This window comes from Zootoca vivipara, chromosome 8, assembly GCF_963506605.1.
Source record: "Zootoca vivipara chromosome 8, rZooViv1.1, whole genome shotgun sequence".
In the NCBI taxonomy this organism is placed as follows: Eukaryota; Metazoa; Chordata; class Lepidosauria; order Squamata; family Lacertidae; genus Zootoca; species Zootoca vivipara.
This window is the reverse complement of record NC_083283.1, coordinates 17,923,543-17,941,820: the sequence shown is the minus strand read 5'-3', so window position 1 is coordinate 17,941,820 and position 18,278 is coordinate 17,923,543.

Here is an 18,278-nt window from a genome sequence, read left to right as displayed (position 1 = left end):
ATTTCAATACTATAAATATTACAACAGCTCCTGACAATAGCATAAATAACTAGGAAACTTGGCAGTTTTGTCTTGGTCTAGAAACAGCCCTCCCATGATGTTGGACAAATAATACATATAGAAAAGTCCTTCAAGTTTCACTATGAAGCCTTTCTAATGAAACATTTCCAATTCAGGTGAATGATCTTATTATCCCTGCTAGGACAGAGGTGGGGAGCAGATCCAGTTGGCAGGCCTGATCCTGAGCTCCCCAACCTTCCTTGTGTGGGTATAGATCCATACATCACTACTGGGAAAACCATAGCTTTAACTATACGGACCTTTGTTGGCAAGGTGATGTCTCTGCTTTTTAAGATGTTGTCTAGGTTTGTCATTGCTTTTCTCCCAAGAAGCAGGCGTCTTTTAATTCTGTGACTGCTGTCACCATCTGCAGAGATCATGGAACCCAGGAAAGTAAAATCTCTCACTGCCTCCATTTCTTCCCCTTCTACTTGCCAGGAGGTGATGGGACCAGTGGCTATGATCGTGGTTTTTTTGATGTTGAGCTTCAGACCATATTTTGCACTCTCCTCTTTCACCCTCATATATAGTACAATGCTGAAGAAAATTAGTGCTTGCTACAAGCTCAAGCTGGTTGTTTATCCAGGAAGAGGGGCTGAGCAGAAGATTTTTTTTCTGAGATGCCACCAACATATACAAGTGAGAGTGTACCTGGGCTTTGTGGTGCCCTGATGCAGCTCGGGGGTTACTGACCATCATGCTTTGACCCAGGGAAGCATCCCAACTTGTCTCATTATTTAGCCCCCTCCCAGATGTGATGCACACCCATAGTAAGTACACACCCTTATAAAATAGAAGGCACTGCACAATATGCATCCTTCACTTGACTGTTTGTCGGAATATGGCTCTTGATTTTACTCTAGCAACAGTTTGTCATGCAAAATTCAAAAACAGACAGTTGCCATGTTTCTCTTCCCTTTTCTCCTTCCTTATTTTCAGTTTTGGTTTAGTGTTTGCTAATTTGAGGTCAGTAGTCGCCACTACATTTTGCAGGCCAAACGGCAACATTATTACCGAACAATTTAAAGCACATCTGCTCTTGCAGGTTCCGGCTGGAAGTGGATTTTAAAATAGTTTTGCAGATGGCTCCGTAAAACCTTGTGGTCTTTATTAGTAACGAGAGTTGTGGAGTCCGAAAATCACTAAAGAGCATGAAAAGAGAACCTGGAGCAGCCGTGTAGCTGCAGAGATTGCTTTAAGCTTGAAGAAAAGCAATGCATTTGCCAGGGAAGTGAAGCACAATGAAAAGATCTAAGGAAAAGCGTGATTGAGCTGTGGCACTCAGACAGAGTCGTGCATTGTCAGACTTCTCAGCTTCTTCACATCTTTTCATGTTCTCTGCTGTTACCTGCCTTACCATTCCAACAGAGCAATAAAAGGATCAAGAGTGCTTTATTAAACTGTGTAAGGACTAGCAATCAGCAAGAACAGAATTACCACCATTTTCCTTTCATGACAGATTTAACATTAAAATTGATTTGGAATGGCTGCTGTAACAATGACTGTGGATTGGAGCCAAAAATAGTTTCAGAATGTTTTTGCACATCCCTAGGTGAAACTCAATGGCCACTCTGGAATATGCACACACCCCCTTCGACCACTGAGAAACTTCTTCAATGGCATTTGCACTCAAATGCCCTCCATTCAACTCAGCATCTGTGTAAGCATAACAGCCAACTTCCTTGCAGATATCCTATAATACTGGGGCTACAGAAGAGATTCATTGGTCCAAGCTGGTGGACTGTGGGCGGGCGGGCTGATAAAGTAAAATAGAATGGTGCTGTTTTAGAGATATAGATCCAGCAGGGCTATTTTTTTGTTCTTAAATTCTTCAAGGGTAGGATGCCTAGTGTAATAGTTTAAGTGGCACAAAGGATGGACAACTCTGTCCATTTTGCTTTCTCTCAGATTGTCATTTCCCCAAAATTATGACGTGAAGGAGCATCTTCACCCTCACCGCTCAGCCTGGATACAGAGATCCAGTTCCAAGGGCTTTCTAGCGGCTCCCTTATTGTGAAAAGTGAGATTACAGGGAACCAGGCAGAGGGCCTTCTTGGTAGTTGCACCCACTCTATGGAATACCCTCCCACTAGATGTCGAAGAGATAAACAATTATACAACCTTCTGTTGACATCTGAAGGCAGCCCTATATCAGGAAGCTTTTAATGTTTGGTTTCTCATTCTGTTTTCTTATATTCTGTTAGAAGCTACCCAATCAGATGGGCAGGGCACACTATTATTATTATTATTATTATTATTATTATTATTATTATTATTATTAAATTCACTCCCTCACATTTCCAAACAGTTTGCAGTTAAAAGAAGAAAAGTCCTTATGAAAATTCATGAGCATTTTTGTGCAAATTTCTCTTATTATACACATTTTGCATGCAATTTTGCCTGCAGTTACACAATCTTCCTTAACATAATGCATTCCTGGGTGTTATTTTTGCTAATATATGCATAATAGAGGAACACGGGTGGTGCTGTGGTCTAAGCCACAGAGCCTAGGGCTTGCCGATCAGGTCGGCGGTTCAAATCCCTGCAACGGGGTGAGCTTCCATTGTTCGGTCCCAGCTTCTGCCCACCTAGCAGTTCAAAAGCACATCAAGTACAAGTAGATAAAAAGGTACTGCTACAGTGGGAAGGTAAATGGTATTTCCATGGGCTGCTCTGGTTTGCCAGAAGCAGCTTAGGCATGCTGGCCACATGACCCGGAAGCTGTCTGCGGACAAACGCTAGATCCCTGGGCCTATAGAGCGAGATGAGCGTTGCAACCCCAGAGTCGTCCGCGGCTGGACCTAATGGTCAGGGGCACCTTTACCTTTATGCATAATAGGCACACATTAGTATGTGAATTTTTGTACACATTGCTTGTACACATTACTTGCACTGCAAAATTTGAAGAGGTGCAGATTTTGAAGGATGTTTGGTTTCCGTTTTTGCTGATTAGAGAGGACCACCGTCAAATGTGAACAGAACTGAATTCACCCCACACCACTAGGTGGCACTCCTTGCACCTTGGTCTCACACACCTTAACAGTTTGTTTGGACATATAAAAACATCTTCCATCCCTTGGAATTCCTTGGACATTCCTTAGTCATGAAAGTATAGAAGCTCGTGTCTTACCCACACTGCCATTTGACTATCTGCCTGATGAGAAATCCTACTGAAATTACATCGAGTTACATCTAAGTGAGCAATACTATATGATAAGACTGTAAGTCGGTAATGTTTCCCTTCTATCCCCCCAAAATTATATTATTCATCATTTGAAAGAAAGTGTGTGGGTCACTTTTTCTTAGCCTTCCCATGTCATCTTTCTAGAAGAGATAATGTGTCAGTGTAGCATACACCACATTATTACGATTTAAAAAGTGCCAAGGCAGCAGTGAGGAGGCCTCTTGTGATAGGTATAAGACCATTTTAATTGGAAGACCCAGTGTTGGGCTGTTGTTGAATAAGGAAGAAAAGAAAAACTGCTGTCCTAAGCATCTATTTGCATTGTCCTGAACAAACTAAACAATGAGCAATTCATAGTAGCAAAAACTTTCCAAGTTTTATAAGGAATCAATATCTATAAGGAAATTATGATGGGACCTGAATCTATGGCCAAAACCCAGCACAGAAGCAAGCATGCTTAGCTTCCATGAAATCAATAGACTGGATCTAATTTAATTTCTAATCAGAACTTCTGCTACGTCATTATCATTATCATTTATTTTTTGATACCAAATTTTAAGTGTTCTAAGTACTTGATATACATTAGGTCTTATTCTGCTGTTTGGTTCCAATCATGTGATGGGACCTTTGGCTAAGTTCATCCCATTTTTTATTTTTTATTTTGCGTGTGATCACAGTGACCATTTCAGGAGCTACAATCTCACATGCTTTCATGCTACAATCTACCCCACCTCCAACACTTAAGATGCTAAAAAGTGTACTTAGGAGGCCCCTATTCCCAGAGTGTTTAACAATCAATTCCTCTGCCCAGGGAACTCTGGGAATTATAGCTCTGTGAAGGGAATAGGGGTCTCCTAACAAACTAAAAATCCCATGATCCCAAATTCTTTGAGGGAAGCCATGATTCCTGTTGATACATGAACATAAACAGTATAAGAGGATCCAGCAGACAGCATCTTAAAAAGCAGAGACATCACCTTGCCGACAAAGGTCCGTATAGTTAAAGCTATGGTTTTCCCAGTAGTGATGTATGGAAGTGAGAGCTGGACCATAAAGAAGGCTGATCGCCGAAGAATTGATGCTTTTGAATTATGGTGCTGGAGGAGACTCTTGAGAGTCCCATGGACTGCAAGAAGATCAAACCTATCCATTCTGAAGGAAATCAGCCCTGAGTGCTCCCTGGAAGGACAGATCGTGAAGCTGAGGCTCCAATACTTTGGCCACCTCATGAGAAGAGAAGAATCCTTGGAAAAGACCCTGATGTTGGGAAAGATTGAGGGCACTAGGAGAAGGGGACGACAGAGGACAAGATGGTTGGACAGTGTTCTCGAAGCTACGAACATGAGTTTGACCAAACTGCGGGAGGCGGTGCAAGACAGGAGTGCCTGGCGGGCTATGGTCCAGGGGGTCACGAAGAATCAGACATGACTAAATGACTAAACAACAACAAACTACTACTACTACTACTACTACTACTGCACTTAGCACCCTTGATTACAGTTCCCAGGATTCTTTGAGAGAAGCCATGGCTGTTAAAGTGGCATGATAGTGATTTAAATATATGGTACAGGTATGACTATATCTCAAATCAACCTCACCCTCTTCTATATAACAAACCCTTTACCGGTCATCTAATAAACTGTATTTACAAAAAAGTATTTTTAATAATAATAATAATAATAATAATAATAATAATAATAATAATAAACTTTTCAACTATTCTCTTTGCAGCAATCAAAAGTACAGTTTGAAAGTAAGCTAAAAATTGTGTGTGCAGGGGGCAGTGAATTGTGGGGTTAATTGGTAGCAGAGGTTCTGCCTTCAGATTTTGCAAATGTTGCAGGGTTTTTAAATCCTATATAATAAGGTCCCTGTGTCTCTGCATCCAGATTCTGTGTGTCCCGTTTTCCGCGCTACTGAGCATGTGCTCCAGGGACACAGGGATTGGACGCAGAGACTGCACGCACACACACACACTCTCTCTCCCCACCCCACCCCACCACTCTGCCCTGCACTGGCTCAATAAGCAGTTAAAACAGAGGCCACCAGGTGGAAGGCAGGAGCAGGCAGCAAGGCCCCTAAGCAGGGCAAGCCCTCTCTCAACGTGCCCAAGGGCCTGAGGAGGAAGCCGGGACGACCAAAAAATCGAGGCCCCGGCTTCTCCTCACTAACAGGTCCAAAATTGAGGCCCAAACAGCGCAAGCAACCGGGAGACCCCCGCTGGGCCGGAACGGCCAGGAAAGGCGCGGGGAGGCCACCAAATGCTCAGCGCCAACCGTGGGACCCTCAGAAAGTGCCGGAGTGGGCACAAGCCCCCCGGACGGCAAAACTCCCTCCCGGACGCAGCAGGCGACTGAAAAACAGCCACGGAGGCAAACAAAAGTAGCCGGAGCCACCCCCACCTCCGAAAAACTGGGCGTACACCCCGGAGCAGCCGCCTGGGCCATCCAGGAGCCAGAATTCGGCCACTGGGCCCTGGCAGCAGCAGCGCTATTGACGGGGGGAAATTAGGAACCAAACGGCAGGCGCAAAAAGTGCGCGAAAACAGGGGGGGAGGGATCTGCACTCCAAACACAAGCTTCGGAGGGGGTAAATGAAGAAATACCCCCCCGCACCCCCCAGCCGAGCCCGGGCTGTAAAGGTAAAAAAGGGGGGGGACTTTGGTTTCGGGTTTGGGAACGGGGGGAGAAAATTAGGAATAAATTAAGGATCAAAGGTAGGTAGGGAGGAACAATCAATTAGACAAGGAATAAAAGCCCCCCACGCGCCGCTGCCACCGAAAAAGGCCGAATGTTCTAGCGCCCGTTTATTTTATATGTTGACTCTGTATTTCGGTTGGAAAGTTTTTATATTTCTTCTTTTTTGTATTTTGTATTCATACAGTACATATTGGAAAATAAAAGAGTTTGCTTAAAACAAAAAACAAAATCCACCACGTTGCAATCATGGGTTTTGGCATCCAAGAATAAAGTGCACATTACAGGAGGCAAATTATGCAAAGAACTCCTCCTCTAAGTGTGTCCCACACTCTGTTCTTCTCTCACTATAATGAATTTATAATTTGAAATAAATTGCTAATGTAATGCTGAGCTAATGCAAGAGCCCCCAAACCTGGTGGGGCTATCAATGGTCCCTTGATCTTTAATGGCACAGCTGCCCTTGCACTTCTGGTGAAACTCTTCTAGAAATCATTGCTGCCTAGAAACATAAGAACTGCTGCACTAGGTCAGACCAAGGGTCCCATCGCCGACAGCAAGGACAGGTCCCAGGGTTCGGAGAAGCGCTGAGCAAGCGCTTCTCCGAACCCCGGGATGTTCTAGCGCCCGTTATTGAATGGGCTGATATACACTAGTAGATAATAATAGAACAATAGTAGGACTTCCGGTCTGTCGCGGCGGAGAGAAGGACGCAGGGACCTCGCGCGCCGATGTCCCTGGCTTCGCGGAGGGGGGGGAGGTCCGCAGAGCGAGCGGATTCCCCGTAATAACACCGGGTAGAGAGTCCCGGTGACTCACGCGCCCAGCGGTTGCTCCATTTTTTGCGGATCCCCCGCTGCCCGAGAGCTCAATAGAGCGATCGAGAGCCGGCGGGGTGGAACCGCGGGAGCCATTTTGGGCTTTATCTTACCTCCGAGAAGTGAAGCTCCGAGTCCCGACCCGGCAAGCGGCAGATTCTTCCGAATAAATTTGAACTTCCAAAAAAGTAAGTGAAATTACGATTACGGACTTTAAATTCGTTAATTGGAAAAATAGGAGAGACTCCAAAGAAACGGAAGTCGGTCTCTTCCTAATGGAAAATTGGGAGGCGCTTTAAATAACCTTAAGCTGAACGACAAAAGACATTTGGGATTGTGGACCTGAGAGAAAGAAAGACCTTTTTGAACCCTCTCAACTCCCGAGTCCGGCTCCCCTTGAGGAACAGCATCATTAAGGGGGAGAGCGCTTTGACAGCTGTCAAAAAGCTGTCAAGCTGTCAAAAGACCGGGTGGACTGATTGTACTGTTATAATTGGAAAAATTGGATGAAAATGTGGTAGAATTACTTAAAAACCGGATTTAAGAATGGAGTTGTGATCGAGTTAAAAGACAAAGGAAAAGATCAGCCAAAATGGAGTCGACCGTCTGAGAAAGGAATTTTCCAGCACCTCTTTGTTCTCCACCTCCTGTTTGTCTGCGGTCAGGAGAAATATGAAAACAAAGTACTCTCGAGCCTTCCAGGAGGCTGTGCTAAACTACTTACAAACATGGGAAGATATCTACAAGGAACGGCAGCATCCCAATTTACCATCAGATGAGGATGAAGTCCAAGCCCAGGATTTAGAGGAAAATTTGACTTTGGAGATTGTGGAGACTGAATTTGGATACCAGGAGGAACAATTAGATGAAAATTTTAAAGAGGACTTGGACTTTAAAAAATATGTTTGGGATGAAGCAAAGCATGGACCTCAAAAGGAAGAAAATCAAGCAGAGCAAGAAAATGAGAAGCAAAGGAATTTGAGGATTGATGGACTTGAAGATCCTGGAGGGGGTGAAATGTGGGATGATGTCAGGGAGGAATGGAAAAGACAGGGGCAGGGGGGGACAAGGGCCTGGAGATGGACATGGGAAAGAATGGGTGTGGGGTGAATATTTTAGTTAAAAGACTTTATTTTTAGTTCTTGAGAGACGGTTTTTGAAATTTTGGCTTGTTAACGGAAATGCTGATCCAATTGGGGGGAAAGACTTAGGGAGAGGAGATGGAGTCTAAAAATGAATGGAAAAAGTTGTGCTTTCTGGAGGGAATTATAAGAGCAGCTTAGGAAAGAACTTAAGTGAATGTAAATTTTTGTAAGTTAAGTTAGGTTTAGGCAGAAAGCTGTCTACTCTCCTTTCCTTACTCTGAGATACTCAGTGGCAGGGGGTGCTCAGGGGGGTGAGGAGGGGATATAATGGAACCTTGGAAATGCTGTGCCCCACAGGTTCCTCTTGTGGCAGGAGGGGACCTGTGGGAGGGCAGCATGGAAAAGGAGGAGGTTTGAGTTAATATTATAAGAAAAGGATTTTAAACTGAAATAGAAAACCCGCCATAAACTTTAGATTTTATTTAAAGAAAACCAGGAGGAAGACTATCGAGGAAGTCACAAGTATAAGGTTAAGGCAATAAGAATTGGGGAGTTAAAACTCTCCCCTATTATGTTTGTCTGTTTTTGTTAAATATATACTTATGAATGAGCTGGGGGAAACCAATGCTCAGAACTCCTCCACCCTTGTCCTTTCAGTGGCAGGGGGGGAGGAGGGGGGAGGAGGGAGGGGGGAGGTTAAACCCAACTTACAATGGACCCCTTTGTTTCTCAAAGCACACGGGTTTCACTGGTGGCAGAGGTGAACCAGTGGGTGGAGGGAAAACGAAGGGACAGTGTTATATTGTATGTTTGTGTAGTCCGTTTAGTTTTGTTTGTAAAATCAATAAAAATTATTTTAAAAAAATAATAATAATAGAACAATAGTAGAAAATAGACAAGAGAACAAGGATAGTTAAGTTGCTACAATGCTCCGAAATTTAAGATGTCACAGATTTTGTTGCACAATTAAATTGCTTCGTGGAGTGATTGTTAATTAGGACTATTGGGTGGTATTGCTGAGGGTAATTAGGAAAGCCAGTCATTCTTCCCAGGAGTTTATTCTCCTGTTACCAGTAACAGATATTAAATCAGCCACTAACCAGTGGTGCTCTATTTTGGCATAAGTGATGCGCTAGAAGTCATATATACTGAGAACAGCACAGATGAGGCAAATTGTAGGTGGAGGAAGCTTTACTCTGCACAAGAAACAGAGGTGCATTTTGATATATCCTGATGTTTTCCAGGTGATTTGTTTTTGTTGCTCTACTTGTACATGCATATTGCTTATTTAATTACATTATTTAAAATGTAGAATTGATTATTGCTGGTAGAAGTATTCTTTGGGTTTGAAAGTGTAATTCACATTGTATGAATGTGTTAAAATTCTCATTTTGGTTTCCTTTTGTTAGGCTTTGTAAACTAAATAGAGATTGATGTTGAAATAATATGAAGCAGGATATAAATTAGCCTGATTGCTGTTTGGTAACCTGATTGCGGGTTTCCCCAGGGAAAGCAGTGGAACAAAAGAAACAAAACACTCGGACATGGACCTAGAATTCCCAGACCTGTGTCTGGAAAGCATGATACAAAAGGAAGTATGGATGAGCCCTAAGCTAAAATAGGATCAGAGAAAGCTGCCTTATACAAAGTCGTACCATTGGTCCATCTAGCTCAGTATTGTCTACATTGACTGGCAGCAGCATTCCAGGGTTTCAGGAAGAAATATATTTTTAGCCCTACCTGGAGATGTCAGAGATTGAACCCATGACCTTCTGCAATGGAAGGCGGATGCTCTTATTGATAAATAGCTACTCATAGAGACAACTGTAAATAGAAATCCAATTGATGTATTTGCACTCACAAAAAGGCTTTGGCTCTGAGAGATGACTCCACTAAGGGGAAAGAAGCAGGGACATTTTTTTGTCAATTTCCCCTCACCACAAAGCCTCCAGCGTTCCTCAAAAATCAGCCCAAATTTTCAGGGACCCATCCCAACTGACTGGAAGGTGCCATCAGGGCAGGAGGGAGGAGAGGGAGAAAAATCCCCCTCTCTGCTATTAGAGGAAGCATCTGCGGGATCTAAAGCCCTTCCATGAATCCAAGGGCACCAATCAGATTCCACCCATGACAAATAACAAAGGCTGCGAGAACATGCACACTTTCTTGGCAGTGGGTCCCCTTCAACACAGTGAAGTTTATTTCAAGTAGTACGTATGCATAGAAGTGTACACTTCACAGAAGAAACATAACACACTGGAAAGGGGGGAAACACTTGAGCAAAGGAGTCTCTTAAAAGCCCGCTTTCTTTTAACAGCCTCTTTTAACTTCAATGTTCTTGCCATTGATCGGAATGGCAAAGACAATCAGTACCCCTCTTTGAAAATAAAATGGCAAAATGGAATGAGAATTACAAAGCCATTCACGATTACCTCCTGTTCTGAAGCAGGACCCTTCACAGCTGAACACTGCTAGAGTCTCGGTTTGTATAATCCACTTCAGTGAGAAGCAAAGCTCCAAAGAAGCACATAACAGAACATCAAAAAGAGTTTGCATATGGGATTTATGCCACTGATTTTAGGGATGAATAAACACAGGAGCCTACCTTATAGTCAGATTGTTGGTCCATCTAGCTCAGTACGGTCTAACACTAACCAGCAGGCATTGAACCTGGGACCTTTGGCATGCAAAGCAGATGTTGTACCACTGAGCTACCGATGGAACAGTGGTGGAAGAAAAATATTAGTGTGACATAGTGTGGATTCTGCTTTGTCTTGCTCATGTTAATGCCTACCATATCTGTCTGCCAATATTCCTGTTTGGCAAGGAATAAATAAACCATGACAATGCACTATTTCCAACAAGGTCATCCGTTATCTTCCTGCTGAGAAGAGGATTGTCTTTGACATTTGCCTTGGCGGGATGATGTGAAGAACAGAGACATTTTTCTTTATGGTTTTTTGCTTGAGCCATATGGAAGCTGATCTGTACCTGTCACAGGTTGTCAGATGTGTTGAGTGTTCAATGATGTTATCCTCCGGAGAGAACACAGCATGAGTGCCAATGTTTGCTTGGTGGACTTTCTCATTAACGTTCTGCAGGATTCCTGGCAATTGTTTCCCTAGTGAGCGGAAAACCACATTCCAGTAGGTGCAGTTCCTTGGCATTTAAGTGATCAATTACCTGGACTTCTCATTCAGGTCACATCCACCCAGGTTGTTTTACATGACCAAGCTCTTTCAAAAGGTTGTTGAAAGTCACACTGTGCGCTGAACAATTTTAAGAGTGTTCCTTTGGTCAGTTGCCCTTCACATATGAATAATAAGTATCCTATGTTCTCCTGTTGTTTCCTGGCCTGGACTATTACAACTGACCCAGAGTCTTCAAATGTACATTGTCATTTGTCTGAAGAAAGAGCTGGGTATGTTTAGCCTGGTCAAGGGAGGACATATCTTCAAATATCTGAAGGGCTGTCAATGAGAAGATGGGACAGACTTGTTTTCTGTTGTTCCAGAGAGAAGGACAAGAAACAATGGGTTGAAAATGCAGGGAAGCAGATTTCAGCCATAGATACTCCCAAATATTTAGACCTGATCAATAACAGGAACATAGAAACATAAGAGGCTGTCTTATACTGTGTCAAAATTGGTCCACCTAGCTCTGTATTATCTACATTGACAGACAGTAGCTCTTTGGAGTTCTCAATGAGGGACAGATTTTCCTAGCCTTACCTGGAAATGGTTGAGATTGAACCTTGTATGCAAAGCATGTACTCTACCATAGGCCCTTCCCTGTGGGACAGACTGCCTTAGGAGGTGATGGGTTATCATTCACTGGATATTTTTAAACCACAAACTGGACAACCATTAGCCTGGGATGGTAAAAACTGATGCTTTCAGCAGGGGCGTCAATCAGATTACCCCCAAAGTCCTTCCAGAAAATGTTCCATTTTGGGGAGCTTCCCCTCCTCTTTATCAAGTCATCTCATCATGACCCTCAGTTGATGAAGAAGTTGACTTATGAGTCTGACTGAATGAAATATGCATTGGGTCTACTGTAGATTCAGGAGTTTTATAGGCTTATACACACTTTTCCTTCATGTTTTCCAGGCATGGTACATGCTTTAAAGTTCCACATCCATGTGACCTTCCTCTTCTTCTTTTGCCTGGAGCTGTCCCCATGAAAATTCATTCTTTAAAGCTGAATCAGAACAAACGGCAAGCTGCGAAAAACCCAAATTGCCAATTGTTGCTCTTCAGCTTTAAAGAAAGTGTTTTTTGTGGGGAAAGCTCCAGGGCAAAAAAAAAGGACATGTGGTCCTGCACCTGGAAAGAGTGGATCAAAAGCTAAGTATGGATAAGCCCACATACCATGCTTATTAAAAAGAGCATTTGTGTTTTAGTGAGCAATGGCATCTGCTGCAGCATAAAAAATCCAGGAATCTCAATGATTCCTTTGCAAGCTATGTCAATCATGTCCCCTTGGTGTAAGTTCAAAAATGTAGTTTATTGTTAAATATTTTTTAAAAGCTCAACAGTTCTGCGTCACAAACATCAGCAGTCACAGAAGCAACATGCAGGGCTATAAAGCAATAATTCTATATTCACTACTCCCTGGAGTACTTTTAAACAAAGAATTCATACCATGGTACCCAGATTTTATCACAGGTCAGATATCATCTCCAGGCTCATAAATCCTGAACTCTCAAATTGGCAAATTTGCTACAGGTCAGTTTTCTAGAGCAACAGTGCCAAAATACATTAAGAGATTTGGCAAACTTCTGGGAAAAATATATATGTCCATGACAAATTTAGTATGATGCATTTCCACATGATTTACAGGAAAGGAAGGGTTATTTCCCACTCTTCTATTAAACCCCATAAGCATATCTGACAATAAATCCAGCTGATTTGATATAGCTTGTTATTTCTCTTTGAGTTTTCAAAGAGTTCTGCCATTCTCCCCGAGGAGTTATTGTGGGGAAACAGAGTCATTATAAACCCTAGAGGTCCACAAACATGGGCCATTCCCATGAAGACTTGCATTTTGCTCCCCCTTTGCCCCAAAATGCCTTTAAGAGATGATGAGATCACAGACAAGGATAAAAAATGCTGACATGGCTAAGATTTTACAATTGCAAAGATGCAGATCACATTCAACCATGTAAGTGGGTATACAACACAAATATGTACCTGTGTACATCATTGAGTAGAGGAGTTTAGCAGTGTAAGCCATTCATTTATGAGAAGGTTCTGAAAGACATCTAGTATAAGCACATTCACAAAGGAAAACGGGATACGGCTACCATCCTCCCGGTGTAACGCAGCCACACTGTGTCCCAAGAGCAGGCCAAATGTGCAAACAGTTGCAAACAGCTCAAGAAAGAAAGCTGGTTCATATGTTATGCAAAGCAAGTTATTTTGCCAATTTGACACACCTTTCCAAGACATAGAACAATTGACTACGGAGGTGAGTTCAGGCCCGGCATCATCAAGTAGCATTTTTGCACTGCTTCCAGGGGCCCACCCCTGCTAACCCTACTATGTTGGACTCTTCTAATAGTGCTTCAGCGCATGCCAGATAATCACCACTGTAATTATCCACAATACAATGGTGGTTATCTGGCATGCACTGAAGTGTGTGTTTGAAGGGTTGGATTTGAGTGGTAGAGCTCCATTTTGCAGGCAGAAGATCCCAGGTCAGCCCACAGCATCTCCAGGCAGGGTCATCTAACGTGGAGATAGATGGACCAATGGTCTGACTCAGCTTCCCATGCTTCTGTGGGGAGGATGGATTAATATGGTCCTCCCACTGTAGAGGGAGAGAGAACAGCTAAGATTTGCATGCTGAACTTTCTCCAAATCTGGAGCCAGCCCAGTTTTGGCTAAAAAAACCCTAGCCATGACCTTTTGAGGTGTCCTGAGGCAAGTCACTGTTTCTCAGTCTCTGATTTCCCATTCCTATCTCTTAATATAGGGATAGTTATTCCAGCCTACCTTAGCCAGAGTTTTATAAGGATTGTAGAGCTATTCATTTTGGAATACTTCAAGCAATTAAGAAAAGTACAAAGTCAATAGCAACCATTCTTCTTCTTCTTGGGTAAAATGTTCTGGAATGATATGATGCTCTTCTTTCTCCCAGTAGGTGTCACAAGGTAGCTATGTGGTACATGGCGTTAAATATGGTTTCTTAGGATGCGAAGAGGATAGTCTCAAGTGTAAAGAATAAAGAACATTTTAAGTGTCTGTTTTCTTCCGTGGTTACTAATTAGGATGTGCTCTTGGGGGAAAGATGTTCCTTGGAATACAGATGGTTGAGTACAAAGACTCCTCGGGGAATTGATTGTCTCATGCTGTCTGTGATCTTATACAGTCGATAATAAAAAAAAATTATCAGCTAGCTATATTTAGGTGCCATGATCTTGGTGTTCTTTGCGATCTGAGTAACAAAGCTGCACACTTTGCAAATTCAAAGCAGCGTTGGCTGATGCCTATTGGGGCTACTAGGGTGGAAGGACAAAATGGTCAAAGGCCTGGAAACTATGCCTTATGAGGAACGGCTTAGGGAGCTGGGTATGTTTAGCCTGGAGAAGAGAAGGTTAAGGGGTGATATGATAGCCATGTTCAAATATATGAAAGGATGCCATATGGAGGAGGGAGAAAGATTGTTTTCTGCTGCTCCAGAGAAGCGGACACAGAGCAATGGATTCAAACTTCAAGAAAGAAGATTCCACCTAAACATTAGGAAGAACTTCCTGACAGTAAGAGCTGTTCAGCAGTGGAATTTGCTACCAAGGAGTGTGGTGGAGTCTCCTTCTTTGGAGGTCTTTAAGCAGAGGCTTGACAGCCATATGTCAAGAATGCTTTGATGGTGTTTCCTGCTTGGCAGGGGGTTGGACTGGATGGCCCTTGTGGTCTCTTCCAACTCTATGATTCTATGATTCTATGATTCTAAGTAAGTGGAGCCACAGCCAGTGACAAGTAGAACCAACTCATTCTCATTTCATCACCACTGTCTTCCCTTAAATGGGATCCTGTCACACATGTGATTATCATCATGTGAGAGGGGGGAGATCAGTTGCACCAGTCACAGCTGGTAGAAGGCAATTCTATTCTTTAAAATAAATAAATTTTAATTTTAATTTCATTTTATTTTATTTTACAAATCGAAACAAATAACTTTAAGACCAAATACAAAACATACATTTATTGTTGACTCTCTGCCCCCAATCCATGGTTCATTTTATTAACTCTCTTCTACTACATATTCTCTTCATTCCCCTGTCTTCATTTCCCCCCAATTTTACATCAAGATATTTCTTACTACAATTCTAGCCACTGAGGTTATCTGGGCCTCAGGTGACAAAGCTGGATCTCAGTTTAGATCCCCTAAACTGCATGCCTGCTCCTTCAGGGAAAGTGCAGTCCTGTCCAGAACAGGCAGGTGACCAATTTCTACTCACCCACCATGCACATAATTTACCTCATCCATCTTGCTCCAGCATCCAGGCACCAGTTCCGGACCCAGACATCCTCTCCTGATTCAGATGTTATAGAGAAATAATGTTGAGTGTTATCAACATACAGAAGCCACCTTGAAGCAGTAGCTTCATGTAGATATTAAATAGCATTTGTGATAGTATTGTGCCCTGAGACAGACCCATAGCATAGGGGTGAGGAACCTCTGGTCCACAGGCCAATCTTGGTTCACCAAGGGATCCAAATTGGTCTGTGTGGCCATTTCCCACAAACCACACCTGCCTGTTAATCAGCTGACACCAGTCTCGATGTCAGCTGATGGACAGGAGGGCAGGGTCCGGACTTGCCTTGGCTGCACAAGCAGGCACTTGCCGCCAATGCAGGTTTGTCCGCTGAAGAGTGAGGACTAAATCCTGCTCAGTCTTACTGCTGGGGCCCCAGAGATTCCTGCTGCCTGGAGTCCAAACAACTCATTGATGAATCACAGCTCTGACTTCACTCACTGGCTAAAAAATACTCACAGACAGGAGCAGCCAGTTTGGCTCATTCCACAGTGACGTAGCTGCACATTTTGCTTCCTCACTTCCTTTCTAGGAGGGCTATAGACTGAAGAAAGAAAGAAAGAAAGAAAGAAAGAAAGAAAGAAAGAAAGAAAGAAAGAAAGAAAGAAAGAAAGAAAGCTGAGGTCCCTACCCCATAGCTGCCACGTACCCTGTTTTCCCCGGGAAACCCCCGTTTTTACTTACCTTTTCCCGGTGGTCCCCCGTATCACATCGTCTCCCGTTTTTCTCCATTATTTTCTCCTGCCGGCGGCCATTTTTTTCTGATTTGCCCTTCTATGGGCACCAAAAAAGGTCGTCGCCGGCTTCAAAAGTCGCATGACCGGAAGTGCGTCGACGCAACTTCCGCTGTTGCCCCACCCATCTATGGGCACCAAAATGGCCGCTGCCGACACTGGAAGTCGTGTCTACGTCGACACAACCTCCGATGTCACACGGCTTCCGGTCCTGGATTCTGCAGTCCGGGACTTGGAAGGTAAGCCCTACCCAGTGGTGCCAATGAAGGCCATTATTGGTACACAACACAGTACAGCAGTCCTGCCCGCCCCCCCACTTCTGTGATGAACTCTCAAAGTTCATTGCTGAGGCCAAGCCAATTGAGAATTGTTGAGCCTCTAGTTTCTATGCAGTTCATTATTTTCATTTAGTTATATTGTTGCTTACCAAGGACAAAAAAATTCCTCATTATACTCGATAAATTTCATGATTCAATGTTATGCTGCCGGCAGCATGGGAAGGCGGGATATTTTCCTTGCTCAGGGTGACAAAATACTTTGAGCTCTTGGTTAATGAGGTCCTCATATGCTCTTCCTGCAGATTCCCACCACATCCTTTACCCAGCTCCACTCAATCCTAATTGTTTTCTTCCTAATGATCACACTGACAATTTTAAGACAGTTACTAAGAAGTCTCTTCCCCATTATTTTGAGTCCAAGCATTATCCAAATTAAAAGATACAAATCAGCTTTTTCAGAGGAGACCCAATGAACTATGAAAGGGCATCTTGATTTCAAACTCCATAGCTAACCAATGGTATTTTAATTTTTTAACAGATGGCACCATCTGTTAAATACCCCCTCCTCTCATTTCCCAGACAGGCACCTAAACCTCAAATGACCAGTTAGCAATTTCTCTGCTTTCTTACTAGATGCCTGAGCCATGCTTTGGAATTGCTTTGGAATAAGCTTTCCATCTTGAGGGGCTCATTGCAAGTCAACACAATCCTCCCTGGTCATCCTTTCCTTGTCTTAGATGGTGCAGTTTCTGACAGGCACCTAAATCTGATGTTATTGATGGCATTCAGTGCTAAAGTCAAAGGCTAAAAACCAGTCATTGGAAAATGGCATGTCTATCATTGCCCAGGGATGGAAAGTCCATTCATTCATTCAGAACAAAAATATTAGGAAACAGAGAGCTTATTTAAACAAACTTACCAGGTGGCGCTGTGGGTTAAACCACAGAGTCTAGGGCTTGCTGATCAGAAGGTCGGCGGTTCGAATCCCTGCAACGGGGTGAGCTCCTGTTGCTCGGTCCCAGCTCCTGCCCACCTAGCAGTTCGAAAGCACATCAAAGTGCAAGTAGATAAATAGGGACCGCTCCGGCGGGAAGGTAAACGGTGTTTCCGTGTGCTGCTCTGGTTCGCCAGAAGCAGCTTTGTCATGCTGGCCACACAACCCGGAAGCTGTCTGCGGACAAACGCTGGCTCCCTTGGCCTATAGAGCGAGATGAGCACCACAAACCCAGAGTCGGACACGACTGGACCTGATGGTCAGCGGCCCCTTTACTTCTACCTATCATGAGCACTGTATTGCCAGAGCCGAGCTTCAGCCTGGTCTGGTCCACCATTGCCCCTGCTGTTTTAGGTCCTGCACTGATGTGGGAAGTTCCTGAGCTACAGCAGAGTTCCCAACAACAGACACTTGGGTCTTTCCACTATTGTGGATTCTTTGGTAGCAGGATGGGCAAATTTGTCAATTGCAGTGTCTCTCTGCTTCTTGTTTTTTTTCTTCAAATCTTATCTTCAGTTTGTCACATTTCCACAACAGTATAACAACAACAACAACAACAACAACAACAACAACAACAACAACCCCTCTGACTGGGTTTCCCCAGCTTCCGCCAGAATATAAGAACACAGTAAAAAATCAAACATTAAAAACTTCCCTATATGGGGCTGCCTTAGGATGTCTTCTGAATGCCATGTAGCTGTTTATCTCATTGACATCTGATGTGAGGGTGGTACATAGTGCGGGCACCACTATCATCGTTCAAGTCCTCAAGAGTATAAGCATTTTAGTGTGAATTTCTCCCAATTTTTCAGCCTGCCTGCTGCCGCCCCTGCCTGACCCTATTTCATACTGCTTTGGAAGATCTCCCCGCTGCAAAGGAACAGCCTTTGCA